The following is a 10965-nucleotide window of genomic DNA, read 5'->3' as shown; positions in this document are numbered from 1 at the left end:
TTTCCCTCAAATCTTGCATCCATCCCTTGAAGAATCAACATAGGATTACTGCAAGGGCTCAGACTGATTCAATGAACACTTGAGTTAAAGCATGTAGCTCTGAGCCTAGCACTCCAATCAACAGCACTTATGAACCACCTACTAAGTGCCAGGCACTGTCACAAACGTTGGGACACAACAGGGAACAAAACAGTCTTGGCCGTTGTAAAGTATTACTATTCATGTCATTAAGAAAACCTTATTTTAAGATGACAAAGTAGAGGCACAGGAGTGTGGAGTGTGGCTTGTCTAAGGGCACACAGGTAGACAGAGGGAAAACTGGGATTTGAATGCAGGACAAACTTAATTTCAGAGCCCGAAGTCATCATTGCTTATATTCAATGTTCTCTGATACATGAATTTTCTTCCCCCTGGATTCCTGGTCTCCAAGGATTCTTTCCTTCCTAGGTCAGCCAGAGGCAAGATTAGGCTCAGAGGAGGCCTGGATGGGGGTGATTGTGGCAGCTGGGGGGCCCCTCCCTCTGCTCCATCCCATTGCTGTTTCTCCCTTGCCATGCTCTCAGGTCCCCAGGATGGGGAGGATAGCAGATGGCCTGGGGTGGATGGGGTGGCTGCCCATCTGTCCCCTCCCCCCCATTGTCCCCAGAGCCAAGGGGGAGGGTAGGGGGTTGTGGTCCACTGCAGTCTGGGTCCTCCCCCTTCATCTTCCTGGAGTGAGCTGAGGAGCAGGTTGCCATGGAGACGGGGAAGAGGCTACAGGGATGCAGGGAGATACTGGGGTCAGGCCGAGATCCACACCTTAGACCCTTTGAGTCACATATACTCACACCATACAGGTACATATCCCAACACCAATGGAGTTGGGTGTGAAGTCCCCCCCAGTCACACAGGCCCTCCTGCAGACACACAGGTACACATTCAACAGTTTTGCACAGGCATACTCTGATGTATGAAGACGACTCACGGGGGATAGGCGCGCGCACACACACACACACACACACACACATACACACACACACACACCCACCCATAATGCATAATGCACATTCAGTCATGTGGACCCAAAGCCACATCACAGGCTCTAATACACAAATAGACACATGCACCTCTAACATCAGAGTATGTCCCAGGTGCACATATTCAGAGCCAAAACAACTCCACGCTTGGCCATGCACAATCTGAGAAGTTGCAAGTACATGATCCCAGTCACAAGACAAACACCTATGTTACATAAGGCATACATGTTACTGACATGTGATATATAGACTGACGAACAAACTCAATAGTGTCTTCCACACAAATTGAGTAATCACACACACTTAGATACGTGGCCCGCAGAGTCTAATGCAAGCAACACACGAGACCTTACAGACCATTCAGCAACATGCACAACAGGCATGGAGTACCGTGTGATGCTCAGCCCCCACCCCCAAGTCATGCCTGCAGCCCCAGCTCCAAACACCCCGCCAAACCCTCCCGTTTGGACACACACAACAGCATGGTTGGTCACGCACTCACACTCACACACAAACACAAACCTCCTCCTAGATATTTTTAAACCCAGGCTAGTTCTGCTACTATGGCAACCGCCCCAAGCCCATTGCCATAGCAACCCAACGTCAGCTTTCCAAGCACCAAATCCTGGGGGATTGCAGGGCCCCAATCAGAGGCCAGCAGAGGGGACTGCTGCCCCCTCTGCCATCATCTGTGCCACCCCAGCACTCCCACCCTACAGCCACCCAAGATTGAGCAGGGTCTGGATCCAGGGATGCAAGACCATCAGACTGAGCTGCGGCAAGGGCAGCCTCTATGTGCTTTTTCCTCCTGCCCATCAGAGCTTTATGGAGGGGCTCATGGGATAAAGGTCAGCCTGCATCTGGACACGCACAAGCCTGGGTTCAAATCCTGCCTCTGTCATTTACATGCTGTGTGACTTGGGCATGTCCTCACCCTCTCTGAGTCTTATGTTCCTTAATTTGGAAAATGTTTCCACTGTTGCTGTTGAAACTAACATTCCAAAGGACTATTGCAACTCGGGGTGAAAAGCCCAGGCAGACCTGCATTCAAATTCTGACCCTCCCACTTTCTAGCTGTATGAACTCAGGAAAGGGCCTCCCCCTCTCTGTGCAAAGTTGGGGGGCAAATAGTAGCCCAATTACACAGGGTTGCTGGGAATCTTCCCAGCAGAGGGGTGTGGCCACTGACCTAAGAACTTGGCATGTATTCCAACTTATTTAAGTCTTGAGCATGGCCTTAAGGTAGGCATTATTATTATTGCTGTTTTGCAGAAAAGGTAAGTGAGGCTCAGAGAAGTTGCCTGGGATCGCACAGCTACAGAGTTTTGAAGCATGGGATTTGAACCCAGGCAGTCAAAGACATGTCCTTAACCATTTCTCTTTCCTGCCTCTCAAAGAGTGAAGTTTGGAGAAGGGTGATAGAATGGTGGATTCTTGGAAATGCTTTCTGGTCTCAGTTTTCTAGCCAGCAAAATGGGGGTTCAAACAGTCCTACTGGCTGCGGTGTTGGAGGATCTATGCACCTGGGGGCTCCGAGGACAGGATGGCATACCCAAGTACTCTGTGTAGGTGGGGGGCAGATTGGGAGGGGCAGGGCAGGCAGGCAAGTGGGTAGGTGAAGGAGGGAGGTTGGCTGGGGCTCAAGTCCTGCTTTTTTCTTTCCCAGCCCAGTGACCTCAGGCAAGAGCTTTGTCTAGTCTGAGCCTCAGTCTTACCATCTGTCAATTGGGAATCATAATGGTGTTTAGGGGGGTGGCGAGGAGTCCAAGAATAAAAGCAGGTAAAACCACTTGGCATGGGTCGCAGTAAAGAATTGATATTAATATCATCTATCTGGTCTGTACATGGGATTTAGGAGCAGGACTGGGTCGTGCAGGGTTTTGCAATTTTTTTTTTGACCCATAGTAAGAAATATACTGAATCATGATTCAATGCATTTTACGCTGAAACAAAAATTTCATGAAGTCATACTTCACCTATACCTTAGTCTATCCTATGTCTACACTATAAGCACAGATGCTGATCTGTTCTATTCTACTGAAAAAATGCTGGTTGATTTTCACAGTCTACTAACGAGTGATAACCAACAGTGTGAAAAATCCTGGTATGGTGGCTACAAGGTGGAATCCCAGAGTCGCTGGGAGACTTGAAGCGGGGGAGTGACATGGGTACCAGAGGGGTGATGGAGGGGAAGGGGCCAGATGGGGACTGGGATGCAGCCGGAACAGACTCCAGAAAGAGAGAGCTTCTTTGCCTGGACCCCAGCAGGGGCAGGGGAGATGGAGAGATGTGATGGGAAGCCAATGCAAAGCAGTTAGCACAGTGTATCACATGCAATGCATAGTGATTATGAATAGAAGCCCTGAAGACAGCGCCTCACTCATCCAACAAAAATATTCATTGAGCACTTATTATAAAGTAGTGAACAAAATAGACACAAATTCCTGACCTCATGGCTTACATTCTAGAGACAGACAATTAACAAGCAAAGAAGTAAAACATACAGTATGTTAGATGATAAGTGCCACAGAGAAAAACACATCCGGGGAGGGGAGGAGGGCTCATCGAGGGTGAGGGTGGGGGAGGGGCTGCAGTTTTAAATAGAGTGGACAGGGAAGGCCTCATTGAGGAGGTGACATTTGAGAAGAAGACCTGAAGGAGGTGAGGGAGTGGGCCACGTGGATCTGTGGGGGAAGAGTGGTCTAGTCAGGCAGAAGGAAGATCAGGTGCAAAGGCCCTGAGGCAGGAGCATACCTGGCACACTGGAGGAAGGAGGAGGAACCCAGGGAAGCAGGGGAGTGGGAGGGATGGGGCCAGAGAGTTAGGCAGGGAGCTGACTGTCTGCTGCCTTCAGGGTCACAGTAAAGCCTTCGCTTTGACTCTGAGTGTGATGGGACCATAGGAGAATTTTGAGGAAGGATGTGAGTTGATTTAGGTTTTATCACAAGAGCCGTCTGGCTGTGTGTGAAGAACCCTACATCAGGGGCATGGGGGTAGAAGGAACCCTGTGAGGAGGTGATCATAACCATCCAGGTGAGAGGTACTGGTGGCGGGATCCAGGTCACAGATAGCAGTGTGGGTGGGGAGACATCACTGGAGTCCTGGTTTTCCCATGTGACGTTGGGCAAATCATGTCACCAGTCCTGAGTCTCAGTTTCCCCATTTACAAATGGGGGCGATAATAAAACACCCACCTTTCAGAACTCCTATCTGGTTGCAGCGCGACAGAGCTGAGGTAGAGCACTTGGCACAGAATGTGTGCTGCCATTGTCGCAGATACTATGCCCCCTGGCTCCCAGACCAGGGACATTCTGTGTGCTGTCCAGTTGGGGATGGGCTTCGAGGAGACAACGAAGACTGGAGTTTTGACTTTTCACAATGATTGTGTGTTTATCTGATCCTGGGGATATTTGAGGCAGAGAATCTAGGAGCGAAAATCCACGAGAGGGGCTGCCGGTTAGCTCAGTTAGTTAGAGTGTGGTGCTAATAACACCAAGGTTGCCGGTCCCATCCCCACATGGGCCACTGTGAGCTGAGACCTCCTTAAAAAAAAAAAAAAAAAAGAAAAGAAAAGAAAAAGAAAATCCAAGCTGAGAGGGTCTTTAGGGGTTTTTGTTCCTAACAGTCTCTTTGTAGCATGGGGAAATGGAGGTCCTGAATGGTTTTATCAGGCCCAGGAGTGCACAGTGAGGTGGTGGCTGAGCCAGGGCTAGAATCCATCCATCCTGTCTTGGTCTCTCAGGCCAGTGTTCCCAGTCCTGGCTGCCTCCTAGGTGATTGTGGCATCTGACCGCATCCCCTCCCCCCAGCCTCAACCTCTTCCTATGACTTCCTACTGCCTCTGGGATAAATTCCAAACTCTCCCAGTTGCTCAGGCCAAAAACCTTGCATTCGCCCTTGACATCCCCGCTTTCCCTTACACCCACACCCAATCCATCAGCAAACCTTTTTTGCTGCACCTTTAGATTCCACACCTGACCCTATCTGTGCCGCCTCTATCAACACCGCCAAGGTCCAGGCCCCCTGCAGCTCCCCCCACTCTCACAGAAGCCGCTTTCCTGAGCTCTGGGCTTCCACCCTTGCCCATCCTTTCAATAGCCAGTCATTCTTTAAAAAAAAAAACCAACAAGTCAGATCATACACTGTGTTGTATGCAAGAGAAATTTTAAAAAATGGGATTTCTGTAAGAACATTGAGGAGCAGTGTAGATTTCTTGCATCTCTCCACAGGGTGTGGCTTTACAAATATTATGGGTAGGAAAACCAAGGCATGGGGAAGTGAAGCCACTTGTACCAGAGCTGGGACTTGAACCCTGGCAATCTGGCTATAGAAGCTACCGCCTGAACCATGTTGCCACCCTGACTTTCTCTCACTTGTCCCTTTAGTCTCAGCCAAATTTCTCCAAGATATGTGCTCTCATACCAACTGCCCCCCTCCCGGGGAATCTGGATGCTTCTTTAGCTTAGAATCGCAGTGCACAGGCTTAAACTGACACTATGCGATCATCTTTGGTTGAATTTTATTTTAGTAGTTTCCCTCCCTTCATCTGCTCCCTCCCAAAGGCACCCACTCCAGGCTGCTGAATTTTCGGCCTCTAGTCCTGTTCTTTCATTAAAAGCCACGTGTATCCTTAAAGTTAGTTTTGTTGTATGTATCTTTTAAATCTGCAAAAATGCCATTGAGCTACAAACCGATCTTTCTTTCATTGTGCTTTCTGAGAGCTCTCGGTGTGGCTATGCTTATTTCTAGCTCCTGCTGAGTGAGTCTGAAGAGGACTCTGGAGAGGCTGCCTGAGTTTGAGTCCCAGGCTGGCTGCTCACTAGCTGGATGACCTGGGGCAAGTTACTTAACCTCACCGGGCTCCAGTGTAAAATGAGGGCTATTACACCATGGTACCTTTCTCATCGGCTCGTTGCAAGCTGGCATCTTAAAACATTTAGTCCAAGCATTTAGTAAGCATTGACGTGAAGCTTCTCCTTCTTTTATATTGTTGTGTGATCTTCTAGCATATATTTTACACTCCACTTCTCCAGCCCTAATAATGAACATGAAATTCCTTCCAGCTCTTTGCTACCTACTCATTCTCATACATACCTCATCTACAGGCCTGTTGGGGAGTGGGGAAATAGGGTAGTCAGCCATGCTCATATTTAATTTCTCAAAGTATTGCCAGATTGCTCTCCAGAAAGGATGCTCTCAGTTATACTCCTACCATCAGTGCCAATGACCCGTTCTTCCATATACTTCTCTAGAACTTGGTGTTCTTAGATTGTCTAATTTTGGCCAATCTAATGGATGTGGAAGTATTGCTTTATGTACTCTCTTATGTAGATCAGTTTAGCTTCTCTGGGCTTTTTTAGTCTTCATCTCCACCCAGAATTACTAAAAACGAACACATGCATCTCTCTCTCTCTCTCTCTGTAAGGCTTTGAATACTAACACTTTAATATTTTAGTCCCTGTCACAGTAAACAAGGGATCATAATAGTACCTCCTTCCTATATTGTTAAGCGGATTCAATGAGATGACAATGGCCATTGCTTATTGAATGTTTACTGCATGGCAGGCACTGTGCTAAGCACTTTACATGTAATCATTCATGTATTCCTCACAAAAATACTAGGAGGCACATGCTGCTGTTATCATCCCCATTTTACAGATGAGAAAACTGACACATGGAGAAATAAGAAGCAGAGCTGGGATTCGAACCCTGGCAGATATGCTCATTAACCACTTCATTGCCCCTCAATGAGATGATACAGGAAGAACACCTATGGCTTAAGGAATCCTCTGTATTATCACAGCTCTAATAATCAGACAGGATAATCCGGAGGGGCTTGGGGAATTTGCTGATTACCTAAGAAAATTTGATAATGGGCTTAGATTTTGGGACATGTTACAGGCATAATAACAATAGTATCTCACATTTTAAGAAATCATGTGTGTGAAACGTGGAAGGCACTCACCTGGGCCTCTGTGTTCCCATCTGTAAAGAGATAAGGTTGGACGATACCCTAATCCCTATCTTTTTCACAGTTTCCCAAATCAAAGCACTTATAAACGATTACAGTTGCCCTCCTTTCCAGCACTCACTGCATACCAGGTCTTGCTCCCAGCTTTTATGTGAATGAGATCGGTGGGCAATTCTCACCCAATTCTCCACCTACTTTGTACCTGCACCCATTGAATGTGGCTGAACACACACTACAGTCAGACTGGACTCACTGTAATTTCATGATCACTCGCCTGCAGCGGGGGATGTCTGGAAGCCCTACTCGTATCCATTCACTCTCCCACGCTCTTGAAAGACTTCACATCTCCTCCTTCCTTCACCTTTACCACCTCCTTCCCGTCCTCACTCTCACCTCTGACCCTGCACCTGCCCCACGGAGAAAAGAGAAGCCATCAGAAGAGAAATTCAGGTTCCCAGGACATCTACCTGCTACCTGCCCCTGAAACCCCGCTTTTCTGCCTTGTCTCCTGTCAACGACAGAAACACTGCTGGCCAAGGTAACTTCTTCATGTGTGCGCTACACCTCATCCTTTCTCGCCGACCCAGGGACATACTCGTAAGTCACACTGTTCTATCCCTCCCTCCTGCATCATCAATTCTCCTCTCTCTGCTCTATCATTCTCATTGGTGTGAAAACACGCTCTGACACAAACATGGTTTATTACCTGGTCTGGCTCCAGCTCCAGTGTTCTGCTGCCTTTTACAAGAAAACCCTTTAAAAAAGTGATCCCTACTACGTCTCCACTTCCTTTCCTCCAAGCCTTCTCGAATCACTCCAATTGGGATTTGGCTGCACCGCTTGGCCAAATCAACTCTTGAGGTTACCAGTGACCTCCATGTGTTCAATCCGATAGTTCAGTGACCCGCCCTCCGGTGACTTGAGCCTTCACACTGACAGTCACACCCTCTTCCTAGATTTTTCTTCTCTTGGCTTCCAAGACACCCCACTCTCATGATTTCTTTCCTTTCTCAGTAGCTGCTCTTTCTCAGTCTCCTCTGTTGTTTCTTCCTCATTTTTTTTTAAATACTGGAGGGTCTTGGGGCTCAGTCCTTGGTCCTATTCGTTTTCCTCTTTTTACCCACTCCTTTGGTGATGGGCTCCCAAATTTATATCTCTCTCTATGTTGGACCTCACCCCTGAATTCAGACTCATATATTCACCTATCCTTTCAACACTTCCACTAGGAAGTCTGTTAGGCACCTCAACATGTCCAAAACTAAACTCATGATCCCCATTCTCCTCTGTCCCCCCCATCAAATCTCAAGAAATGGAAACTTCATCTCGGCAGCTTCTCGATCAAAAACCTTGCAATCATTTTTGACTCTTCTGTTTCCCTTCCTCCCAACACTCAATGCATCAGCAAATTCTGTCAGTTCTACCTTCAGAATATATGCAGATTCTAACCACCACCCCCACTGCTACCACCCTCGTAAGAGCCACCATCATCTCTCATTTGAATTATTTTTTAATCTTTTGCTTAAAATTTTTTGAGATGAAAGTCACAGCATATAAAATTAACCATTTTAAAGGGCACAAGTCAGAGGCATTTAGAATGTCCACAATGTTGTGAAAGCATCATCTCTATTTAGTTCCAAAACATTTTCATCATCCCCAAAGGAGACCCCACACCCATTAAACAGTGACTTCCCTTTCTGACCCCCACCCCCCCAGTCTCTGGCACCACTAATCTGTTTTCTGTCTCTATGGATTTGCCTACTCTGAACATTTCATATGAATGGAATCATACACTATGTGACCTTTTGTGTCTGGTTTCTTTTGCTCAGCGTAACATTTTCAAGGTTCATCTATATTGTAATATGTGTCAGGACTCCACTCCTTTCCATGGCTGAATAGTATTCCATTCAATGAATAGACCACATTTTATCCATTTGTCTGTTGATAGACATTTGGGTTGTTGCCACCTTTTGGCTCTTCTGAATGGTGCTGCTATGACTATTCATGTACAAGTATTTGTTTAAATATCGGTTTTTAATTCTCTTAGGTGTATACTAAAGAGTGGAATTGCTGGATCATTTGGTAATTCTATGTTTAAGTTTTTGAGGAACCGTGAAGACGTTTTCCACATATCATAGCATTCTATCTCATTTGAATTATTTTAACAGCCTATTCTTAACACAGCCACCAGCAGGACCATTTAAGACATGAGTAAGAAGGGATTAAGAAGTACAAATTGCCAGTTATAAAATAGTCACGGGGATGTAAAGTACAACATAGGGAATATAGTCAATAATATTGTAATAACTACGTACGGTGCCAGGTGGGTACTAGACTAATAGGGGGTGATCACTTCATAAATCATATAAATGTCTAACCACTATGCTGTACACCTGAAACTAATATAATATTGAACGTCAACTGTAATTGAAAAATTTTTTGAAAGGGGGGAAAAAGGTGAAGGGGAATAAGAGGTTCAAATTTCCAGTTATAAAATAAGTGTCATGGGGATGTAATGACTATAGGGAATATAGTCAATAATATTATAATAATGTTGTACGGTGTCAGGTGATTACTTATCATATTGATCACTCCTTTAGGTACATAAATGTTGAATAACTATGATGTACACCTGAAACTAATGTAATATCGTATATTAGCTATATTGTAACAAACATTAAAAAATATTTTTATCATTCTTTTGATATGTATTTTTTCTTTTTTGAAGGAGAACACAGTTTACAGTGATCCATGTGCGGATCAAACCAGCAACCTTGGTGTTATTAGCACAATGCTCTAACCAACTGAGCTAAGCGGGCACCCCCAATAAGCATTTTTTAAAGAGAAAAAATAAAAAATAAAATAAAAATTTAATATTTGTAAAAAAAAAAAAAGACCAAAAGGAAAGAGAGAGAGAGAAAGAGAGAGAGAGAGAGAGAGAGAGAGAGAGAGAGGAGTAAAATTATGTCCCTGCTGTCCTCTGCCTTCAGTTGGGTCCCATCTCACTCAGAGCAAAACCCAAAGACCTCACAATGGCTTACAAGACCCTACATGACTTAGCTTCCAGCTTCCTCCCAGATATCTTCTACCACATTCCCACTCACTCAGTATTGACCTCCTCACTGTTCTGTAAGAGCACCAGCACCCTCTCAGGGCCTTTGCACTGACTATTTTCTTTTCTGGGAATGTTCTACCCCTCTACCCACAAGGCTGGATCCTTCACTTACTTCAGGGCTCTGCTCTAAGTCAGCTTTTCTGAGACACCTTCTCTGACCATCCTGTTCCTTTTATTCTGTTTTATTTTCTCCGTAACACTTATCACCACCTGACATTTATTTATTTGTATTTTAGGGTTTGTCTCCCTTTCACCAGGTCATGAGCTTTTTCTGTTTGTTCATTGATATACTTACCCTCAGCATCCAGAAAAGTTCCTGGAACATAACAGGTGCTCAATAAATGCTTGATGAATAAATGAATTGAAATCCATTTACAGATGGAGAGTGAAGCTCACAGAAGAAGCATGACTGGTGGGAGGTCCCCAGCTGGAAAGAGGAAGCCTTGGGTTCTAATTCAGGTCTCTCTGACTGCAAAGCCCAAGTTTTTAGCTGGACTATTTTGTGAACTTTACATCTGGACCTCATAACAACCCTAAATGTTAGTCTTTTAGCAATATTCAATTTACGAGTGGGAAAACTCATACCCTGAAAGTGAAGGGGGCCCCACAATCAGTTGATGGCAATGTTAAGACTGGCTATTATGCCTTAGGGCAGGATTTCTGGTACTAGCCTTTGGCACATAGTAGTCACTCAATAAATGCATGACTGGTGTTCAGGGTAGGTTTATAGTAAAGCTCATATAGTCAGCTTCAAGGGCCCCTGATTTGCATATGCCCTTCCAAGGCTCTAGCAATGTGTTCCTATGGTCTGATGTTTTTGCAAAAGGAGGATATTTAAAATGCAATTGGTTACTACCACTGTGTTT

This window comes from Rhinolophus sinicus, chromosome 8 (genome assembly GCF_057876585.1).
Source record: "Rhinolophus sinicus isolate RSI-liver-muscle chromosome 8, RSI-T2T, whole genome shotgun sequence".
Lineage (NCBI taxonomy): Eukaryota > Metazoa > Chordata > Mammalia > Chiroptera > Rhinolophidae > Rhinolophus > Rhinolophus sinicus.
This window is presented reverse-complemented; position numbering follows the sequence as displayed.